The sequence below is a fragment of the Python bivittatus genome, unplaced genomic scaffold (assembly GCF_059951505.1).
Source record: "Python bivittatus isolate LINGU-HERP-01145 unplaced genomic scaffold, Pbiv_v1 ctg000980_np1212, whole genome shotgun sequence".
NCBI classification, from domain to species: Eukaryota; Metazoa; Chordata; class Lepidosauria; order Squamata; family Pythonidae; genus Python; species Python bivittatus.
The window spans coordinates 22,121,769-22,138,109 of NW_028277125.1; the positions used below are offsets into that span (position 1 = coordinate 22,121,769).

The window sequence follows — 16,341 nt, forward strand, 5'->3', positions numbered from 1 at the left end:
TGGGGAATTTTTCTTATGGCCATCACAACCTCGGCTATTCCATTAGAAAGTTATTTATTCATTTTATTTTACTGATGTGCTGCCCATTTCTAAAGGCTTGGGCAGCTAAGAGTTTAATTATAGAATAAAAAATCATGTCCCCAAGGCCCTCCCCCATAAACATGCATAAAGATAATGAACTCCCAAAATATATTGAGCAAAAAATACAGAAGTCATGTGCTTCCAAAACCCATGTTCAGTCATAACACCCCGTCCTCTGGTGGTAGATAGAACAGGTAAGTCTTCTTAGGTCCTAAAGCCTAGGATGGATGGAGCTGACTGAGTCTCCACAGGGAGGGAATTCCAAAGTGTGGGGACAGCTGTCAGAAAAGCCCACTTCTAGTGTCTCATCAGATGGGACATGAAGGAAGTTGGCCCTGTTTGATCTGATTGGATGGCTAGATGAATACAGGAGGTAGTGGTCCTCAATCAACAGAGCTATCCAGTTTACATTCAGATGAGATTTACACATCTTGTTAAGCCATTTTAAGCATGGTTGCATGACACTTAGCCATGATTAAAAATCATGGAATTTATGGAATTCTACTTTTTGTGTTTTCACAACTTACTGAACCATGACTACATGCACTGGGTTTGTGAGAAACAGCTGGCTAAAATCAGGTTTATAGGCCTGTAACTCAAGTGTGTTGTGCAAATAAAGCTAGTCTGGCTTTGAGTTAGTTTGGCTGATTGTGTGAGCCCAGACCTAAAACAGTAATGTACAACTGAATTTCCTGAGTGCATATCTTTTGTGGTTCGCTATGCCACGCGAAAGCAGCTATGGAACATCCGTGACATTTCCAGGTTTTGCGGGGCGGACTGGGGTTTTAATCAGATCCGAGCCCAAACCCGAATCCAAACACCGTGCGCTACTAAGCGATTTAATCCCCAGCAGTTTGCAGGAGCCATTCCCATCTCCAAAAGTGCACTCCGGGTTTTTCTGCCCGCCTCCGCGCCGTTGGGGGTGGCTTGCTGTGTGTTTGAATGAGAAAGCAGGTTGTGGCGGCAGCTGAAGGAGCTGGCTGGGGGCGGCCGGAGTCTCTTCTGCCTAGTGCGCGAAGGGCTTCAAAGTCGTTTCAGGTCCGGCAGGAGGAGGCGAGAGAGAAAAGAAGAAGAAGAAGAAGAAGAAGAAGAAGAAGAAGCGGGGGAAAGCGCAAGCAAGAAACCTGGAAAGGTGGGTGTGAAAAGAGCGGGGGCTGCTGGAGTTATCGGATAACCCGGAAGGGCGCAAGGGAACTTTTAGAAAAGCTTTCCCCAACCGGGCGCCCTCCAGATATGTTTGGCCTTCCAGTCTCCTAATCCCCCAATGCTTGGAAAGTACGAGAGCGGGACTCCAACGCGCTTGGAAGGCGCCCGCTTGGGGAAAGCTGTTTCGGAGGGGGCCGGGTGGGTCGCGGCATCTAGGAAGAAGTCGGACATCCTTTGTGCTCCTGGAAACCTTGGAGGCAAAACCCTCCGAACGGCTTGAAGGCTGTGGCGCGAGTCCCCTCTTCCTTCGCAGCCCCGAGGCTGCTGCCTTGCAAAAGGGGCCGGGCGCGGGGCCCCGGGCGGCTCACCTGCGCGCGTCCCATCGGGATGGCGAGGAAGCCCGCGGAACTTCTGGAGCGCCGCCTGCCTGCGGCGTTGCGCTCCCAATCCCGAGATGCGGTTGCGGAGAAAATCCTTTGCTTCCGTGGGAGACTCGGTTCAAGCTTTCTCCGGCGTCGCATCCTTAAATAAATAAGCCTTCCTTTTATTCCATAGGGTCGCTCTTTCCTTACTCTCCGGCCCTATGCGCGGTCCCTCGGAAATACTGTAAGATCTTTGAGGCCGCTGAGACTGGCTCTCGAGGAAGGGTGCCTCGGATTGCAGTCTGCAAAGCCGTGGAAGTCGGTGGAGGCTTGCATTGCCAGCCGGGAGGTGGACCGTGGGACTGCTATTCTTTTCATCTCATCCTTTCGGAAGACCCGAGAAGAGGCATAAAGCCGGGGGGGGGGAGTGCGGAGGCGTCTTATTATCTTCCATCTGTTTACTGAGATCTCCTCTCTCTTCCTACAATCACTAAAGTGGCCACATGTGAATTCACTCCCCCCCCAAAAAAACCAGCCTCTTTGGCCAACCATTTCCTTCCCTGTCCCCCCCAAACTTGTAGCTGGGAGTAGAAGAAAGGTGACTGAAAGCTCCCTTTGTTCTGTTAAGTAGAGCAGCCTGTGGGGGCATTTATCAAGCAACAAGCAAAAGTAACTGGTGTGTTTAGCTATATTAAAAATTAGGGCACAAAATTCCCTAAAGATGCCTCTTTCTCACTGACTTGATTTTAGCATTCGTTTTAAGTTTTGGATCTTACTGTATTTTTAAATTTTGTTAGCCCCCTTTAGTGCTTGTTTGAGCTGAAGGGAGGGGTGTACATTGAATAAAATAGTGTGCAGGTTTTTGAGTGCTCAGGAATTAATCAGGCAGGATGAACACCTTATCAAGTGGAAGTCAGTTGCTTCCAGCAGTTGATGATGATTTATATCAGTTTGATCCAGTTCTTGAAAGCTAATCTTTGGAATAGTGGACCTTGAGTTGAACTCTGATGGGAGAGACTGAATTCAAATACCCATTTCTGTCACTGTATCATGAATGATTGGAAGAACAGAGCTTTTAGCCTTGGTTGTTCGGTAAAATAGAAATAAAAAGCTGTCTCATAAGGTAGCTGAGAAAGTTTCATATTGTAAAGCATCAAGGACATTTAAAAAAAAAGTTGATATTTAATGTAATACTAAGCTTACTTACTTGGAAATCAAGTCCATTGATCTTTAAGGGAATTAGTTGTAAGTAAGTGGTAATAGATAATATATTCAGAACTCTGATCAGCTGAAAGCTTTGTATAACTGTTAAGTTAGTGTTGGAAATACTTTAAAAAACCATTTTATTTAAGGTGATGTCATGAGCTTAAAGACAGCTTTGATGTAATGAAAAACTTTATGGAATGAATATAAACTATAGATCTCTGCAGCAGTTACATAATTGCTCATGTGCAAGTCCACATTAACTTTACTAGGATTTAAGAATATAATGATCACTTTGCATGTCTTAGATTTCCTAGATAGTAAGTTGGTGTCTGGCCCAGGTTAAATCAGTCTGAAGGTGCAGAAGTTTCAGTGTCCATATTTTTTTTCATCCTGGCATTTTTCCTTTGAAGGAAGGGTCTGCTTTCATGCTATTCCTCTAATAATGCGTTATTGCTAAGATGTGGCATGTCCTAGCAACAGTGATTCATGTCCTTTTCTCCTCATGGTTGGACTACTGCAATGCACTTTATATAGGACTGCCCTTGAGGAAGACTCAGAAGCTTCAAATGCAGTGGCCTGCCTGCTGACAGAAGAAAGTAGATTCAGCAGCATTACACTTACCTTAAGGTAGCTGCATTGATTACATCTAGGCTCCCAACTCCAGGTCAAGATGCTGGTTTTAATTTTTAAAGCCATACATGGCTTGGTACCTCTGTACTTGCAGGATTATCTCTCCCAACCCAGAACCATCCTGCCTTGTACGTTCATCCTGAGACAGGCTGCTCTGGGTCACCACCCAATGTAAGGTTAAAGGTGTGGGAACCTGGAGACAGCTCCCATGACATGGAATGCCTTGTCACCTGAGATGAGGGAAGCCCTCACTTGGCTTGCATTTTGCAGAGCAGCAAAAGCCTTCTTATTCCAATGGGCTTTTGGTACAGGCATTGGACGTGAGCTACACATGCAAGTTTTATTATGTGAATTTTATTTATGTAAACTGCCTTGAGTTGTAGTAGTGCAACTGATTGATTATATGCTATCAAGACGTTTTGGACTCCTAGTGACCACATAGATAGATGCTGCAGTAGATAGTAGACCACACAGATAGTATTGCAATAAATAGACACATAAATACAGCTTCTGGATAGAAAAAAGTTACGTACACCATGTATATTGTGGCTTTTAAAGTGTGTGAGTACAAAAATAGGAATGCATATATTTATGTGGTGTGTTTGCTTCCTGTATAGGAAGCTGATCATAGGCAAAATAGGTGAGCACAACTCTATACAAGCTTATTTCCTAGGAAGTAAACCTGTCTCAGTTCAGTGGGGTTGCTTTTTAGATACGGTATGTGCACATAAGATTATAACTTTTTTTTTTTCCTACTGGCAAGCGTTAATTTTTTACAGTATTGAATATTAAAAAATAAACCCTTACATTTCAGGAATGCTTTTTGCAATGACAGCTCAATCCTAAATGGGCGTAAGAAGTGCTGCTGAATGAAATGGGAGTTGGGGGTAAACATAGTGCAGAAGTAATAGATTGTTACTAGAAGCTCTTTCTTTTCTTGTTATCTTATCACTGACATTGCATGGCAAAAGATGGTGTTTAAGTGGGCCTAACACTTTCTAGTCTGTTCTGTTTTGATATTAGATGAAGTTATATCCAAACAATGCCAGCAGCAATGGGCTTGATTGAGTGCTCTTGTTCCTAAAGGCACCTCAGAGTCTTCTTGGATATTTAGATGTCACTTCCAAGTTCTTATCTCCTGCAACGTGCTTTATATGTGTTAAATAGATGGATTATTGTACAGGGCAGGCAGAGCAAAGGGTTAACCTCTTATGGGTGGCTTGATTGCTTTGCCTCTTCACCTTCTATCCTACTGCTTTACCCTCTTAAAGTGCTGGCAAGCTGACAAAGGCTCTGGGAATCTGCTGGAAAGCCCCGTTTCCTTGTCTTTTCAGAACAGCCTCCTTGCTCCCTGCTAGCCGTCCTTGTTGATTAACAGCATTACATTTGGTGCCTGCCAATACGCTTAACATCCAGGGTCAATCATTTTTACAGTTCTGGGGAGCTTAGCCTGGCTTTGTCTTTCAAGCAGCCAGGCGTGCGGTTATCAAACTAGAGAACGTTTGTTGGTCTCTGCCTCTTCTTCTTGCACCAATTTTCACTAATAAACATAGCAGCCTCCTCATGGGCATTTGGTGCTGGTAAGTGATTTCTTGGCTGTGAAAACGGACAGCACTTTTGATTGTTTGAGCAACTGTGGACACCATAAGGCAATTTTGGCCTGAACACATGCCATTCCAGTTAACTCATTGTCGTCTTTCCACTGTGTCATGTCACTTCATCAGCAACACCTTATGAAGTTATGGGATAAAATTCTATAAGGTTTGTTCCATGCAGTTGCTAACTCTGCTAAGGACTGTTTTTGTATTTTACATCAGTTTTCTTTTTGAAATGGATTTTGTGCCTTGGTCCTGGTTTGATTCTAGTCATAATCCCCTAATTTCCCAAAACGATAGGATTTTGTAGGTTACTAGAAATAAACTGGTTAGGATTGGAGCCAACAGGTGGGTTTACTTTCTAGCCATGTTTGTTTAGGGTTACAGAGTTAAGAATGCAACTCTATGCTTGCCTATTTAGAAATGAATTCATTGAGACTTACTTCCAAGTAAGGTTTTCATCCTTAAAATCCTTTGATCTTAAAAAAAGAAAAAGAAAACAGCTGTGCTTATGGAAACAAAATCCCAAATCCATTGCTGCCTAGTACTTTTATTATAAGGGACCAAAATGCTAGAAAAGAATGCATACATTTTTGAGTTCTGCAGAGTTTTTCATCAGGTTAGCTGAGGACAGATTTTATTTTAATCAAATTGGCTTAAATCACTAGTCTGTACAGGTCACTTTAACTATTTAAATCATAATTTATTCATTGTCCAGAAGATTTTGTAATTTTTAACATACTTGTTTTTGATATAATCTGAACATATGTTCTTCAGTTTTCAGCAAATGGTGTAGATTTCATTTTCAGAACCTGCCCATAATATAAAGCAATTATTTAGCAAGATTTTTTCCCCAGTGCAGTTCTCATAAAAGCTGTGATAAAATGGGGATCCTAGAACCAAGCAAGGAATTGAATACATTGAAATCATTAGTAGCTGTACTAATTAGTTTTCTCTGTTAATATTTGGATGATATTTTTGCCATGATGTGGAAATAATCATCACCAGCTTTAAATTGTCCTCCATTACTTCAGTATTTCTGTTCATTTAACTTCTATGTCTGTATACTTTTAGAGTCATCTTAGCTAGCACAGATGTTAACTGATTTATCATTTGATATCATTGGCAAGTAAAACAGCATGTAGTTAGAAGTTACATTCATGATCTTTCAACCATACATTTTGTAAAACCTTTTAAATAAAAGAATGTATAAACTGATATGATTAAAAGAATTAAAATTGAATTTTATCCATTCTGGGCTAAATGATAAAAAGAAAAACAAGAGTTTGGTGAAGAAGCTTTTTTTAAAAGGCCAGGTGTTGTGGTCATGAGGTCACTGACCTTTAAAAAGCTTTCTGTTTCTTCCCCATTCCCTCCTGTCCATGTCCCATCTTGTGTGATGGGCATGATAATGTGAAAACTTTCACACACTTTGGTGGCATTTGGGTTGGTCCTGATGAAGATTCAACAGTGAATTGGGGACCATTTGCTTTAAATTATGTACAGTAATATAATCATGACCAATATCAACCAGAAAGAACTAATTTTAAATTGCTATAAGTCTTGAAGTAGAAACCTTCTTTATAATATTTATAGGATTTACTTTTCAGGGATGGTAAGGAATCATGCTCATTGTCAAAATAAGGCTTGGTAGGAGAAGAAATATGAACATATTGAAAGTGCTGACTAATACAAAAAACATGGCAATAATACACACAGACACACATTATATTAATTAGTACAATATACAGTTTCTTTGTGAATTAATTGAGAATATCTCAGGACCTCCCCCCCCGCTTTTAATGCAAAAGTTTACTTTCCCATGCAAGCAAGAAACATGCAAGAATTGCAGAAATATGCTTAGAAACTCCAGCTTATCCTAGCAGTTGAGTCTGAATCTGAAATGTTAAAAGTGATCTCTCTGGTTTCAAAGAACAATACATGTTTATGACTTGCTAGGTTCAAATTCCAATGCTTTTAGTTAGAAATTATTCCTATATCTGCTGAATATTAGAATAATTATTTCTGAGATTGAAGGGCATTTCTATTCCCCCCCCCCCATTTTTTGTAGAACTGGCATCAAAACTGGTGATTCTGGGATGTGCAAGATTTACTATATTAAGAATAGTAACTTGGTTTGTGAGGTAGCGTAAGAACTAGGGTAAATGTCTCTGTCCTTTTACCCTGTGAGGCTTGTGAACCAAGCTGATAGCAGTTTGCAAACATCAGGTTTGGAAGTGTGCGTGAGATGGGAAGTGCATCACCTCTTTTGAATTGTACTGTATGTAACCATGCTATTTCACTACATGAATGGGCTTCTGGGAACCCCACCTCTAAAAACTGTAGAATCTTAACAATCTAATGAAATGTAGATTTCAACAAGAGTAAGATGTTTTAACCCTAGTTACATATAAGCCTTCATTAGCTTTATGAAATTCTAATCAGTAGGTGATGCAGTAGTTTCTTTCTTCTATGGAGTAGCCTCATTTTTTATGGTGCTGAGTATTTTGTCTTTTTAATTTACTCATTGCTCAATTGTATATAATTGTATATAAGAGGCAGTGATCTGCCCTTATTAGATATCTGCATTAGTCCTACCAAACTCCCAACTGGGAATTTCATGTTGAACCAACTGGTAGTTTTTACCATAATCATGGTAAAAGAATGTGAATCTCTGCAATTTTTGTCCAGCTCAACTCAAGGGAAATGTTACTTTTACTTTCCTCCAAGAATTGCTCAGAGTGGTTTACATAAAATGGGGAAGGAGGATCTTAAAACTATCATAACAAAACCAACAAAGGTTAAAAAGTACATTGAATATTTTAAAAATTCATAACAACAACAAAAACAGAAAAGGCAAACTTAAAAGCAGCTTGATTTTGGAGTAATTGATTATCTCATGAATGAATGAATGACTCTAACTGGTCCCAACATTGTCTTTCAAAAAACAATTGACCATTTCTCAGAGAGAGGTCCATTGCTAGAACACTGTCATCAGGAAGGCCCTACTCCTGGATCCCTCGCTGTGAACCAACCATAATGGTGAGGCCACAAGCAAGGGTTCTCCAGCTGATCTTAAAATACAAGTTGAATGGTATTGGGAAGGGTAGTTTGTTAACTGGTGAGAACTGCTGTAGCAAAATAACATATAATGGTATGTGGAAAAGACCTTGGGAGACTGGGCCAAGAGATGCTGCCAAGGGAATGGTCAGATAAGAGACAGTATAGCCTGCAGCTGGATAGTGGGCAGGGCAAGAGGGTTACTTTCAGACTTGCAAGATTGATGTTGGCCTCGCGGGGTAAACCACATAGGCATCACAACTAGATGAGCTAATTCTACTTCATGGTAAAGCTACATTGACCAAATCTTGCAAGTCTGAAAGTACAATTCTCCCCCACCCATCTTCTTTACAGCCCAAGAAACTATAGAGAGCCTCTTCTGAGCCTCTTGTCCTGCCCACTATCCAGCTGCAGGCTATGCTGTGTCTATCTGACCATTCCCTTGGCGATGTCTCTTGGGCCAATCTCCCAAGGTCTTTCCCACATACCATTACATAACACCAATATTGTGGGAGCTACGTTGCCTGCAGATGTTCAAGTCTAATTCAAGGTACTGGGTATTATCTGTAAAGCTATTTATGGATGGAACCTTGTTATTTTTACTGCAGGTAGAATCTGCCCATCTGATATGTACCAAATGAGATGGCTTGTTGCAGGTTCCCCAAGAAGTTGTGGAGCCCAGAAGCAGGCATTCTTGGTTGTAGCCAACTTACTCTGGAATGGTCTCTTCTTTATCTAGGAAAGCTGTGCTTTCCTGTAGAGATTTTGGAATGAAGACACCTTTTGAAGATGGATTTTATGAACTGTGGCTGTTGATTTGTTTTGAGACATAAGCTGCTTAGACTTGGTAGGTGAGGTGACATAGCTGTATACACGAAGACACAAATAAGTTTCCAGACCTAATAACCTGTGGATCTTTGTTACTTTTGAGACCCAGCTGATATAACATTAAACTGCAGAATATTTTCTATAATGGAAATGATCTTAGGACTGGACTATCCTGAACGGGGCAACAGTATGACAACTATGGACACGAATAGAAGATACAACACCTTGGTGAAACATTTAACTTAAACAGATTGAGATCAGCCTGTGCTTTATGCATGAAACTGATATGTGTCTCTCCATATTACAGAATAATGGATGGCATGCCAGTACATTTTTGTAAGTGAGAATTTTTTGCCTATATAGTACAATTTTCTAATGCAGTTAATTGGAATCAAAAGTAAAAGAGAACATTTCTTAAAATTAAAGGCCCATTATTCCAGCCAGTGGATCCTTTTGTTTTGGTTTAGAGATTTATTTAGCAAAAAATATAAATATTGATGTATCATTTGTGAAAGCAATGTTTAGGTGACTTTACACAGCCTATTGTAGTATTTCCCTAAAAATATTGTCCCTTTTCTTTTGGATGTGAGAGATCGTTTGATATAGATTAAATATAGATTTCTTTTATTTTGAGCATCAGTTATAATGAGTGAACCCTTCATGTGTCAGTGAGCAATAGTTAACACTGGAGAGATACATGAGGATTCCAATTTATACCCAAGGTCATCTATTGAATACATAGCTTGGCCACATGATCTTTCTCAGGAAAACATTAGCTCTTGATTGATTGACTGTTAATGCATAATGTCATTTTAGTAGCTGTGCCTTTCCCAAATTGGTACCCTCCAGATGTGCTGGATTACAGACCCCAACATTCCCACTCAGCATGGCAGAGTGTAAACTCCTCTGAGCTGCTCTAGACAAGATGTCACATACATTTTGATTGATCCTGGAGTGGAGCAGAAGTTGTCTCCTTCTAATCAGAATAGTATGAAGAAACGAATCAATCATTGATAGGGCACGTTTTGTTTCCCACAGGGGGTTGTTTTCAGGGATCCTTAAGCTAAGAATTTTTGACTTAAGAATTTGTATAAGTCAACCATCATATACTAGAATTGTAGGAGCTCCAGACAACCATTGAAAAATGTCCCCATCCAGTTTACTTATAAAAAACACTAGTAACATACTCTCCCTCTTGTCCCTTGTTACTTTGGTTTTCTCTGTTGTCCGATGTTTTAAACATACAATAAGCAATTACAGGTTATGTCCATCTCTTCCCTTTGATGTGTCTGTCTAGGATAGCAGTGTGAATATGTAAGCTTTCTGCCATGGTTCCCAGTCTTTGTCTTGACTGAACCTTCTAGTGCAAGGGAAGAATTCTACTTGCCTGAAGTGAGAAGAAGTTGCATAGTAGCTAGGAACAAGAAAACATGTTTAGAGCCTGGGTACCCAATGGGCTTGGGAAGGGATATTTCCAAGGGACTATTGATCTGGGTCATGTTGCTGCAGTAAAACTGTGGAGAGAATGAACGCGGCAATGCAGAACTTGTGTAAGTTGGCTGCTGGGGATCATGAAGGCAGTCTATTGCATTAAGCCATTAAATGCTTGGTTTTGGTTTTGGCCAGATCCTAGCCATTATAGTTTATAAACCTTGTTGTGTTGTGTGAATTCATTTGTGGCTGATTCAACAAGCTGTTATTAAGTAATGTTTTAGTCCAAGGTATGAATCTAGTCAATTCCATTTGCTGTGGAGCATAAACAGGAGATTGTTACTGTATCTGTATCCTGTTTGTTCTCTTTCCATTTGCATCTACTTTGCAACTTTATTATTTGGAATTTTATTTTACTTTATTCTTCATTCTACTCTTTATTCTATTTTGCTACTTTATTCTTAGGAATAAAATGTTGGATTAGAGAGACTTTTGGGTTGATCATATAGTACTCTAAAATATTGTCCTTTTGCAATAACAAAGCAATTTGTTGCGGTTGTGACTTGATGTCAAGCCCCATCACGCTGTCAAACACAGGAAACAAGAACCATTTGGATTTCTGGAAAGATGTTTCTTGGTAATAAGGTATGGAAAGCCTGTAAAAGAAATTCTCCTGATAATTTATACCTAGTGTAATTAAAACTGATTTACTCTAAATCTCTTTCTCTTGTTTCTTTTCTCCCCTGGACAAAGGAATCTCTTCCTCCTCCTCCTCTTTCTGATTTGTATGGCCTCCCATCACATCTAAGCAACTCCAGCTAGCTCATTACAAGTAAAAACAATAAAAAACAAGTCAAAAACCAATGTGCAAACATATAAAAACTGTTCATAGCCAATTTAAAATAGTCCAATTCCCTCCTGTAATGGTCTTGCTCCTTCCTGTATATTCCCAGGAGTGCTATGCATTCTGTCATACTGTGTTCACTTGGGCCTAGATTACACATGCAATGGAATAAGGGAGTAGATTAGTTAACATTGGAGAGAGATGTACTATATGTGTGTGGAAGACAATCCCAGTTCTGATGTTCTTCTCTAAAAAGAACTGCAAATAGAAAACAACCAGAGCAAGAAAAAAAGGGGAAAAATGCCTTCCTTACTGATATGATAAAGACATATCATTCTTTTACCTTCATAGTGCTTCTTCTAAAGCTACAGTGGTTTCCCCCCTCCCCCATTTCTGAAATGGCAAATCTTCTCTAGCACTGAGGATCCCACTGTTTCATTCTGCTGCATCTGTAGATCAGGTCACCATATAAGAAGAGTCGTAATGCAATTGATAAAGTTTGTTCTGGTGCGCCTTTTTTTCCTTCCTCCATGCAAAACAGTGATTGAAACTCTGTCCCAGTGTAACTGGAGGGAGAAAAATAAAGCCAGATGGTTTGTTTGGCAGTATTCACTTGTGCCATTACCCTGCTGGCAAGCAATTCAGAGGAAAAAGATGACAGCCTGGTCACCCATTCCTAAAGGAGGGTGGGAGGGACTCCAGGGAGGCAAACACATGGAGAGGGAGGGACATACAGCTGTCATTTCTTTAAAAACCAATAAAGAGGGAAGTCTGTATCTACCGTCTGGTGTGTTCAGGTTGCCCTAAGAGAGATAGGAGAGGAGATTGTATCTCCCCTGGTGACATGAGAAGTGCATGAGAAGTGGCCAGCCTCATATTTAGAAATCTGGTTATTATATAATCGGCACTTTGCAGTTTTTAACCTGGTATCAGAACAATTTTTTCCCCATGGCAAGCAGAACACAATGTGTTTGTACTTTTAAAAAAAGAAAATTAATTTTTGGGATGTAAACAAAGCGCTATTTTCAGCAGTGACTTAGTATGTAAACAAGTACTCTTGGCAGGTAATCTTGTGGATAGAAAAAAGCTGAATAATACATGCAGTCTATATAGATAATGTTTAATCACTTTGCAATTGACTAACATGGTCTAAATATAGATCTGAGAGCTTCTGGGGAGGAACAGTTTCTCCCAGGCCATCTCAAGATGAAACATGTCCTGGCAGTAAACATTTAATATTGTGTATAGAATTCATATCAGTGTCCAGTTCAACTAAAGTCTGGTTTGATGCTCCCTTCTGTCGCTAAGGATAATGGCTTCCTAGGTAAAAGAGACAAACTGAACTGTGACAACTGGCTGTTCTGATCCGAAGGCAGAGCTGTGGAGATGCGTGTGTGGTGCTATGTATGCTTTCTTCACTGAGTTGTCACGGGTATCTCTCAGTGAAGGAATGGGAATGACTGGTAGTAGACAGTGGAGGTAAGTAGCTGCTTAGGAAGTTGGCAAAGGATAAGTGTCCCAGGCAAGCTAAGAAGGACTTACCAGAAAAGACCATTATCTACAGAGGAGACAGGTCATCCTATACTTGTATCTCCATTGCACTTGCTTTGGAAGCAGGGCTTGGAAATGTTCTGTCATTGCAACTTCCAGGTGGAAACATGGCAGACTAGCGTGTTTCTGTGAAACAGTGGAGATGATGAAGAGGCAAAGACCAACAGCCAGGCGATAGGCCCGGGCTATGGAGTTTCTCTGACAAGGAGGAGCCATGAGATCGCCCACATGGCGAGCGGGAGCTCCTCGTGACCTGTGAGTAGAGCGCCGGCAAAGATATGATCACAGCCTCATGCGAAGCCTGTTTAAAGGACACTGGGTCTGCCCAATCCACTTTCTAAAGCATGTTTAGATGAAGCAAATTTGAAGAGTAAAGAGACCTTCAGAGCAGCAGAGCACCTAAAGTCACCTGGGTGAGTGTACCTTTGGTCAAGGAAAGATTAAAGTAAAAAGGAAGGAACCAGTTACAAAGATTTAAAAGGAATCAAATGTTAAGGAGGCTGATTGGCTGACTGCTTTAAACAAAGAGATAAGTAGAAAAAGAAAGGAAGCATGAAGCTCTGAGAAGACTATGTGATCACAGAAAGACGCATTGATGAAAGGGACTAAAGCGTTATGGACATGTAAAGAAAAGTGCTTCTCTTATTTATCTTTTTTCCTTCTTCTTTATTCACTTCTTTAATTATCTTTTTTCCTTCTTTTAACTGTATTGTTTCCTGCATTTTTTTGTTTTGTTTTTCTTTTTCTCCTTTCCTTCTTTTACATATTTCTTATTTTTCTTCTTTTCAAGTAAAAATTCTCAAAAATTATATATAAAAAAGAAATGTTCTGTCGTTGCTTCCATTCTGAAGGGATAACTCTTTCCTCGGTTTTGGAATGAAAAGCTGAAGAAAGGTAGCTCAAAGAAATATTGTTTGAAAGATGTAGGAATAAGGAGAACTATGGGAACGGTGTACAGCTGGCTCTGATACGGATGGGGCTCCAATATGTTTTTTTTCCTCCTTTTCCAATATTGCCTGGGTGGGCTAGATGCCCTGTCTCTGCTATATAAAGTAAATATTCATATGTCCAAAATACCATTTTCCTACAGGAGAGCCAAGGGATCATCTGGCCTGGAGACTGATGAGAATCATGAGATCCAGACAAGTAGTCTGAACAACTTATATGATTAGTTGCTAGATGGTCTCCTTTCTCTCCTTCACATTGGAGATCAGATCTTTTTCTCTTCATAGAATTATGCTGAGATGTTGAAGGATGGTTTTCCCTTTGTTGTTCAAGAATCCTAGGTCCTATCATGGTTGAGACAGCCATCTTTCTTTGATGGAGATTTGAGGAGCAGGTTGTCCAGCAGGGAAATGTGTATTCCCTAGGATCTGAAATGGGTTATGATAATCATAACTTTCATGAATATTCTGGGAGCTGATGAAGGCAGAGTGGATGGGCTTGAACTGGTAGCGTACCCTGGAATCTTAGGAATATCTTGTGAGATGGGTGAATTGGGATGTGAAGATAGACCTCCTGTAGTTTTGACAGGGTCAGGTTATCATTTTTCTGGAGGCATTCTGTGGTGGGTCTGCACGGTTTTGCTATACTTAATGTGGCAGTTAAACCATTTTAGGCCTAGATTGGCATTCTTTATACTTTTTGGAAATAATGAGGAATATGGAGTCTGAAAATCTCTTATGTCCAGTTACCTGCATTATTGATGCAATAATAATTTTTAAAGTAGTTTTTGAGTCACCACTTAATGGCCTTTTGCAAGGTATTAGTCATCAAGACATAAATATGGAGTTTAAATATTAATGGATTATCTAAAGCAAAGTTTCTCAACTTCAGCAACTTTAAGTGTGCTGGCTGGGGGAATTCTGGGAGTTGAAGTCCACATAACTTAACGTTTTGTAAATCGTGGGTTCTGAAAGAACTTGATAAGGTTCATGCGAGATTAAGAGTACCAGAAAAAAAGTTTACATGAATGCAGACTATTTACTTATTTATTTAAACTCTGAGGCTGCCTGACTCCACAGTGACTCTGTATGGCTTACAATTTAACAATTAAAAAGAAAACAACATATATCAAAGAAAAAGAATACAGCAGACTGGAAGGCAGAATCAGAAACCAAAGGGACTCAACCACCATCCTAACCCAAAGCCTGGGAGGACAACCAGATCTTTAACAATTTGCATAAAATCAAAATGGTGGGAGCAGTATAAATCTCGGGGGGGGGGCAGATTTAATACAATATGAATAAAATAGCATTTTTTAAAAAATTTGTCAGAACATTAAAATGAGTGTAGTCTGATCTGTTTTATCTCACTGCTAAAACTTTTTTAAAAAAAGGTAAATAGATTTTTTAAGCATGGGGTTTGCATATTTTCGGTTAATGTATACCATGCAAAATTCATTACTTTGAATTAATGCTCTTTGGAACATTAAATGTGAAGACGGTGGGCAGTGAGTTTAAAAGGGTGAAGGAAATTTCCATTCTGTGTCTCAGAGATGCTGCTAGGAGTCAAACTGTCATGTAGAATTGATGGAATGGATGGCCAGGAGGCCAGCTGTCCAGGCAATGAATATTCACCTAGTGTCGTATCAGCTGCTGAAAGAATAATTGGATCATGTTCCAGGACCAGCTATTAAATTCACTAGGGAAAGATATCATAACCTGAACATCACGTGTCCCCCTTATCTCTGGGGAGTCTATTCACTGCTATTGGTCCCCTTATCTCTGTAAAATATAGAACTATCTCTCCCCATTATCATGGGAGGGAAGCAAAATCATGGAACAAGTGGATGAGAAAGTTATATGTGGGTGTGCATGCTTGATCTGGGTGGATTTTCCCTTTCTCACTGGAGCTAGAAGGATGAACAATTATTCTGGTTGGAAATAAACCATAGACTTGGATATAACAACTGTTCCCCCATACAAAGTGAATGGTAACAACAGTGAATGTAAAAAGCACAAAGGATTTCGTTGGCAAAATTCTGATCAAAAGTTTATGGGTAAAGTTTATGAGTAAAATCTGGGAAGTCCAGTGCATCTTTATGCCAGGGAGGAGTTGCGAAGACCAGATTTTTGCTCTTCTGCAGGTTACTGAGAAATGTATGAAGGTGAGAAAGTTTATTATGGAAAGGTTTACACAAATAGAGTTGAACATTGGTTACTGAATGGTAAGGGTGGTATACAAAGTAAAACATGAGTGGGAATAAATGGAATATTTAGCATGTAATTCAACATTGACCAAGGAGTAAGACAAGGATATGTGATATTCCCTTTGTTATTTAATATATTTATGGATAAGAGTAAAATAAATGGTTGTGGTGGCATCAGAGGATATGGTTGATGACATGAATGTACATGCACTTCTGAATTTGGATAATGCTGTGTGTTTTTTGGCTGAGAAGCCAAGAGATTTTCAGAAAATACTCAATAGATTGAACATGGATCTAAAAATTAATGTAGTTGTGTTTGACAAGGAAAATGAGCAATTTCAAACAAGTTACACATAAATTGTGAAAAACTAGTGCAAATTGATGAATATGTGTATTTTGGGAGAACATTTACTAAATGGTGGAGAAATGGATAGATAAATTTTAAGGCAACCAAAT

The 16,341-nt window shown here is 39.7% G+C and overlaps 1 protein-coding gene across 1 annotated transcript in view; it reads left to right on the plus strand.

Moving 5' to 3' along the window:
• The first annotated feature begins 1,044 nt into the window (after positions 1-1,044).
• The window catches only part of PLCH1 (phospholipase C eta 1), a 147,059-nt gene continuing 131,762 nt past the window's right edge, over positions 1,045-16,341 (plus strand). Inside the window, exon 1 of the mRNA XM_088132148.1 lies at positions 1,045-1,213. The gene's annotated coding sequence lies outside the window, so the exon portion shown is untranslated. The remainder of the gene's footprint in view (positions 1,214-16,341) is intronic.